The sequence below is a fragment of the Adiantum capillus-veneris genome, chromosome 1, assembly GCF_014529385.1.
Source record: "Adiantum capillus-veneris isolate H3 chromosome 1, ASM1452938v2, whole genome shotgun sequence".
Taxonomy (NCBI): Eukaryota; Viridiplantae; Streptophyta; class Polypodiopsida; order Polypodiales; family Pteridaceae; genus Adiantum; species Adiantum capillus-veneris.
In genome coordinates this window covers 87,328,368-87,336,340 of record NC_140931.1, presented here as the reverse complement: position 1 = coordinate 87,336,340, position 7,973 = coordinate 87,328,368, and positions in this window count along the sequence as shown.

Below are 7,973 nucleotides of genomic sequence, written 5' to 3'. Positions count from 1 at the left end.
GCCCTTGCTGTCATGTACTAGAGGCAGTAATGTAAGCTCACAGGACATTTATGACACTTTGTTGCCTCTTTTCAGTGGTGGAAAAACGAATTTAGGTTCCAATGAGGCAAATGTACAGCCTATGGGGGTTTCTGAAAATGTTACAGATCATTACTGATGCAGATGTACATGATGTACTTGATGAGGGAAGGGCTGAGAATGAGTAGGCTAGAGGTATGCCAAAATGGTTGTTGCACACGTTGCGTGACAGTAAATTGGATGCACCTTTGTCTAGTCGTACTCGTTTAGGCTCTCGCCATGCATCTTATGCATCAAATTGTTATGCTTGGGCTATGTCTAGCTTACATGATGTTGAGGAGCCTCTGTCTTTTGATCAAGCACAAAATTCAGAAAATTGGATGGCTGCCATGCAATGAAAATATGATGCACTTATAGAAAATGACACATGGACTTTATGTGATTTGCCTCCTGACAAAAAGGCCATTGGTACAAAGTGGGTTTACAAGTTGAAACGCAAGCCGGATGGTGAGATCGATCGCCATAAGGCTCGACTTGTTGCAAAGGGTTATGCACAACAAAAAGGCATAGATTATGAAGAGACTTTTGCTCCCACTTGTCGTATGACTACTGTGCGTTTTCTATGTGCATTGGCAGCTCGTTTTGGTTGGGTTGTACATCAATTAGACATTGTTACTGCTTTCTTGAATGGTGACATATTTGAGGAAGTTTATGTAACATAGCCTCGCGGTTTTGTCATAAAAGGACAAGAGAACAAAGTGTGCAGATGTAAAAAGGCTTTGTATGGGTTGAAGCAATCTCCTCGTGCTTGGTATGAGAGAGCTGACACTCATTTGGTCAAACGAGGATTTCGTAACAGTCCAACAGAAAGCACATTGTATGTAAAGCGTGAGAATGATGTACTTCTTATTGTGGTTCTTTATGTCGATGATTTGTTGATCACTGGACCAAATGAGAGACATATTGCTGAATTTAAGGATGATTTGAATGCTACTTTCAAGATGAAAGATTTGGGGCTGTTGCATCATTACTTGGGTATACAGTTTAAGCAGTATGATGGTGGTATTGCCTTGTGTCAAAAAAGTTACATAGAGACATTGCTATGTAAGTTTAGACTTGAGGATTGCAAACCTATTGCCACTCCCATGGAAACATGTTTGAAGTTGAATCTACATGATGCTGGCGATCCTGCTGATGTCACTCTTTACCAAACTGCTGTTGGCTGCCTCATTTATGTATGCAACACGAGGCCAAATATTCAGTTTGCAGTCTCACGAGTCAGCAGATTTATGCATAGCCCAAGGGCTAAGCATTTGCAGGCTGTCAAGAGGATTTTCCGCTACCTTAGTGGCACTTTACATCTTGGCTTGTTTTATCCCAAGGGGGGATCATTGCCGCCAGACTTACATGCTTTTTCGGACTTAGATTAGGCTGGTTGTTTTGACACGCGAGTGTCCACAAGTGGTTTTTGTTTCATGCTTGGCAATTCATGTATATCATGGTTGAGCAAGAAGCAACCTACTGTGGCCACTTCGAGTTGTGAAGCTGAGTACATGGCAGTCTTCACAACTACATCGAGTGTGTATGGCTCAGACGCCTAATGGCTGATTTGGGTGTTGGACAGGACACTACCAACACTATCTACACTGAAAGTCAGAGCACATTGGCAGTTGCGACGAACCCAATTTTTCATGCTCGCACAAAGCACATTGAGGTGCATTACCACTATGACAGGGAGAGGCTCTCAGCAGGAGAGATCAGCTTGGCTTATGTGCCAACACAGGACAACCTTGCAGATCTTTTCACAAAGGCATTGTCTCGTGAGAAGCTTGAAGCTTGAAGCAAAGCTTTGGGCTTATTCCCCTTTGTGGACTGATCATGTCCTCAGGGCATGACACTTCCCTTTACTCATGTGGCAGCTCTCGTTCACCGCATCACTCCAAGGGGGATTTGTTACCATATACATGTGGTAGTGATGTGTGTGAACACACTAGGACCGCCGAGGCATTTTTTCCCTCTTTAGGAGGTTTTTCCCCCCGAGCATTGTATATACGCCCATCACTCTAGGGCTATTTATCTTTCCATTTCATACTAAGTAACACACTCTCTATTGTGTGCCTTGAGCTTCCTTCATCTTCTCCAAGCTGTGTGCGTTTCTCCGCAACCCGAATTCCAACAGTATTTATGTGCTTCAAACAATTTTTGGCTATGGCTGAAAATGTCTCGAAATGTATTACAGGCACCCTCCATTTTGATTGAGGGGGGGAGTACAAGTCTCATGAATTTAATGCATTTCTGGCTAGTCGTGGAATAAAACACCAATGTACAGTGCCTTATATGCCTCAACAAAATGGTATTGCTACGAGGAAAAACGAGTCACTTATGGAAATGTCACGATGTATGGTCAAAAGTCAAGCTTCGCCACATTCGTTTTGGCATGAGGCCATCATGTACGCCCCTTCTGTACTTAACAGGTGTCCTACAAAAGCTTGCAGTCCATGACTCCATATGAAGCATGGCATGATAGAAAGCCTTCTATTGAGCACATGCGTGTCTTGGCTATTTGGCATATGCTTTGGTGCCACAAACACAACGCTAAAAATTGGGTGATAAGGCTGTCAAATGTATATTTGTTGGTTATAGTGCTAAAAGCAAAGGGTACAGGTTGTATCATCCACAAAAAAAGCGTAGTTTGGTTTCACGGGATGTTGTGTTTGTGGAAGATTCTATTCAACCCTTGTTCTCATGTACGAGAGATAGTAATGTAAGCTCACATGCATTTATGACACTTTGTTGCCTCTTTTCAATGGTGGAAGTTCAAATGTAAATTCCTATGAGGCAAATGTACAGCCTATGGGGGTTTCTTAAAACTTTGTAGATTAGCCTATTACTGATGCAGATGTACATGATTTACTTGATGAGGAAAGGGTTGAGAATGAGCAAGCTAGAGGTATGCCAAAATGGATGGTGCATACTTCGCGTGACAATAAATTGGATGCACCTTTGTCTAATTGTACTCGTTCACGTTCTCACCGTGCATCTTATGCATCAGATTGTTATGCTTTGGTTGTGTCTAGCTCACATGATGTTGAGGAGCCTCTCTCTTTTGATGAAGCACAATATTCAAAATATTGGATGGCTGCCATGCAATCAAAATATGATGCACTTATAGAAAATGACACATGGACTTTATGTGATTTGCCTCCAGGAAAAAAGGCCATTGGTACAAAGTGGGTTTACAAGTTGAAACGCAAGCCGGATGGTGAGATTGATCGCTATAAGGCTTGACTTGTTGCAAAGGGTTATGCACAACAAACATGCAAAGATTATGAAGAGACTTTTGCTCCCACTTGTTGTATGACTATTGTGCATTTTCTATGTGCATTGGCAGCTCATTTTGCTTTGGATGTACATCAGTGAGACATTGTTACTGCTTTCTTGAATGGTGACATATTTGAGGAAGTTTATGTAATGCAACCGTGCGGTTTTGTCAAGAAAGAACAAGAGGATAAGGTGTGCAAATGTAACAAAGATTTCTATGGGTTGAAGCAATCTCCTCATGCTTGGTATGAGAAGGCTGACACTCATTTGGTCAAATGAGGCTTTTGTAACAGTCCAACAGAAAGCACATTGTATGTAAAGCGTGAGAATGATGTACTTCTCATTGTGGTTCTTTATGTGGATGATTTGATGATCACTAGGACAAATGAGAGACATATTGTTTAATTTAAGGCTGATTTGAATGCTACTTTCAAGATGAAAGATTTGGGGCTGTTGCATCATCACTTGGGTATACTGTTTACGCAATGTGATGGTGGTATTGCCTTGTGTCAGAAAAGTTGCATAGAGACATTGCTATGTAAGTTTGGACTTGAGGATTGCAAACCTATTGCCACTCCCATGGAAACAGGTTTGAAGTTGAGTCTTCAGATCCTGGTGATCCTGCAGATGTCACTCTTTACCAAACTGTTGCTGAATGCCTCATTTATGTATGCAACACGAGGTCGGATATTCAAATTTGCAGTCTCACAAGTCAGCAAATTCATGCATAGCCCAAGGTCTAAGCATTGGCAGGCTGTCAAGATGATTTTTTTGCTACTTGAGTGGCACTTTATATCTTGGGTTGTTTTATCCCAAGGAGAGATATTTGCCGCCGGATTTGCATGCTTTTCCAGACTCATATTGGGTTGGTTTTTTTGACAGACGAGTGTCCACAAGTGGTTTTTGTTTCATACTTGGAATCTCATGCATATCATGGTTGAGCAAGAAGCAACCTATTGTGGCCACTTCCAGTTGTGAGGATGAGTACAAGGCAGTCTTCACAGCTACGATTGAGTGTGTATGGCTCAGACGCCTTATGGCTGATTTGGGTGTTGGACAGGACACTGCCAACACTATCTACACTGACAATCATAGCGCATTGGCAGTTGCAAGGAACCCAAGTTTTCATACTCGCACAAAGCATATTGAGGTGCATTACCACTATGTTAGGGAGAGGCTCTCAGCAAGAGAGATCAGCTTGGCTTATGTGCCAACACAAGAGAACCTTGCAAATCTTTTCACAAAGGCATTGTCTCGTGAGAATTTCAAAGCTTTCTGCAAAGCTTTGGGCTTACTCCCCTTTGTGGACTGATCATGTCCTTAGGGCATGTCACTTCTCTTTACTCTACGTGCTAGCTCTCGTTCGCCGCATCACTCCAGGGGGGATTTGTTACATGTGGTAGTGATGTGTGTGAACACACTTAGGAACACTGGGGCATTTTTTCCTCAATAGGAGGTTTTTCCCCGTGCATTGTATATACGCCCGTCATTCTAGGGCTAACTTAATCTTTCCATTGCACACTAAGTAATACACTCTTTGGCATGTGTGTGTGTGTGTGTGTGTGAGAGAGAGAGAGAGAGAGAGAGAGAGAGAGAGAGAGAAGGAGGGAGAGAGAAATAGAGTGGGATAGAAGGATTGAATTTTCCTAAAAAATAATTCATGTCATTTGATTTAAGGCAAATATAGGGATATCATCAAATTATAATTTAAGCAAGATTTGTTTCTTGAATCGTGTTGGGACTTTAAAAGTTGAGTGTTAAAGTATCCATAGTGTATATATACTTGAAGAAAAGTTTTCTTCTCCTTCTCAATTAAGAAAGTTAAGAGGTGGTTTATAATTTAAAAACCTTGTGCCTCATTAATAGACTTAGTGTAAATGATTATTTTTTAAAGAAATTTCCTCATCCCCTCTTTACCTCTCTCTCTCTCTCTCTCTCACTCACACACACACACACACACACACACACAAGAGAGTGTATTACTTAGTGTGCAATGGAAAGATTAAGTTAGCTCTAGAATGATGGGCGTATATAGAATGCACGGGGAAAAACCTCCTATTGAGGAAAAAATGCCCCAGTGTTCCTAAGTGGGAAACATCAAGTGGTGGGTTCTCAAGAAGTATCTTTTTGATGCATTGGTGACACCGATGCTTCTTTATGGAGTTGAAGTGAGGCGAGAGCATCTCAAAGTCTACTTGGAAAGAGTTTGAGAATGTCCAAAAGCGTTTTCTCACAAACTTTCTCCAAGTAAAGACAAACACCATATATGCTCCTACTTCTTGAGTCAGGATGTCTTCCAATTGAAGTTATGGGCATAGAAAGGGTTGTGGAGTACACGATAAAGATGCGTCAAAACCCCTCACATCAACTTCCTACAATTGCATGGGAAGCAAGCAAAAAAGTTCAAAAGACGCATAAAAGCAAGCTCTTAAGCACGAGAGGGATACAAGACATAAAGAAGTGGTTTGGGAGATGGGATGCATTACACTTGGTATATGATGCTTCAATTGACTCCCAAGTGAATGAAGTTTTTTTACAATGCCAATGTATTACGGATTGGGAGAAATCCGATGGGTCACGCTTCATACATTACACCACCCATATTGCCCTTAACTACAAAACCATGTTCTTTGCTGAAAGAGAAAACCGTACTCACAGTTACATGCTTGAGCCTATCCCCTTGTCGACGATACGCACTATCGCAACTATTCGACTTAGCTCGCATTTCCTCCGATGCGAGATAGGGCGTTGGGGCAATGGAGAAGAGTCAAATCGACTGTGCACATTATGCTCACTGCAAGTTTGAGAGTCTGAGTACCACACACTACTAGAGTACTCAGCTTTTGGTCACATCCGAACTTGCTTCTCTCACATTTTTAGCCATAACTTAGACCTACACACTTTCCTCTCCCAGTCAAAGTGTGGGCTCTCCATTTCGACTCTCATCACCACAATTTTGGAGCATCGAGAGTCACTCATCAGCCATACACATACTATATCACATGTAACTTTGGTCCCATAGGTCATATTTGACCTTCGAGGACCATAATAAAATCTATCTCTCTCTCTCTTGCGCACGCATGAACGCTGGAGCACAAGTCTATGAGAGAGAGAGAGAGAGAGAGAGAGAGAGAGAGAGAGAGAGAGGTAAAGAGGGGATGGTAAGATTTTTTAAGTTTAAAAAAGCAATACTGATTTTGCTTTTATGAATCTATTTATAATCAATCCGAGAAGTAAATAACCTATCACTATTTTGTCTCTCACTTAATCAAGGTAACTCTCCCCCTCCCCCTAATCCTATCCTTCTCTCTCTCTCTCTCTCTCTCTCTCTCTCTCACTCGCTCTCTCTCTCTCTCTCTGTGTCTCAGTGACCATGAGAGAAAGAGAGAGAGAGAGGGTGAGAAGGATAGGATCAGGGGGAAGGAGGGGACGTAAAGATTTTCTCCCTATATTCAATTTAAAGATTCAATAACCTCTCCTTCTTTTCTCTCAAGAAATCAAAGTAATGTTAGGGAATATGACGAAGCTAAGTAGATAATTGAGTAGTTTACTTAATGGAGAGAGATAATTTTCACACATGAGAGATTATAGAGTAGAGTAGAGTATAGAGAGAGAGAGAGAGAGAGAGAGAGAGAGAGAGAGAGAGAGCACATGATATACGTGGTTCACCCAATGTAGGTTACGCCCATGGAAAAGCAGCCATGGCTTTAGTACTTCAAAACAAAAAGTAGATTACAAAGGGATTATACCCCCTTTGGAGCTCCCGCCTTGCTTCATTCTCACCACCGCACATCAACTTCACAATGCCAAAAGGACTGTCCTCTCCCATGAGAGGCAATCGTGTGTAGCCGCCCTTGTGTAAACAAATCCAAGTTGGACTCTCCAATGCGCCCATGTGTGGCCGCCCTTGAGAAGACAAGTTCAATTTGAAATCGGCCACCGGCCATTGAATTTGGCCACTGCCAAAGGCTTTCTTCCACCGGCCACTGGCCATTGACTACCGACAACCGGCACGACGAGTCGATTTTCGACCACTTTCCAGAAAACTAAGGCACCGCAAAAGCATATACATGCCCGAAATCGAGTAAATATAGTAGGTGCATTCAAGTATTCATATAAATATAAATAAATAAATAAATAATATATTGTAGGAGAGATTGGTGACTCACCGCTGCTAAGGTTTGTAAGCATAAGGAAGAGGCTTCATAGGTAGTGGCACTGCACAAATTCTTAATTTACCATTTTGCTCAAGGACACAATGCAACATGGCAAACCATGGCTTATAGAGTTAGCCATATACATCCTAAAGCGGTGTGATCGCCCAAGCATCTACAACAATCGTCCAACTACTAACATCACGCTGTCGATTTCTTTTATTAGGGAACCTCGATTTAGAGTCAACGACCGTAAGAGGAAAATAACAAAACTCAGGGAATGTCCCAATTCTTTTCCCACATAGGCATACGCAGACCAAAATTTTTATCTAATGCTAAGGTATCTCCCTAGATATGCCACTATGAGGGTGCCGAATATGCATTTTACATTTTGAAAAATACGTCATTAGTGGGATTCGAGAAAGATTGCAGGAAACGAAAAGCGCAAGGCACATCACAAGTGGTGGACTAGTAGAGAGA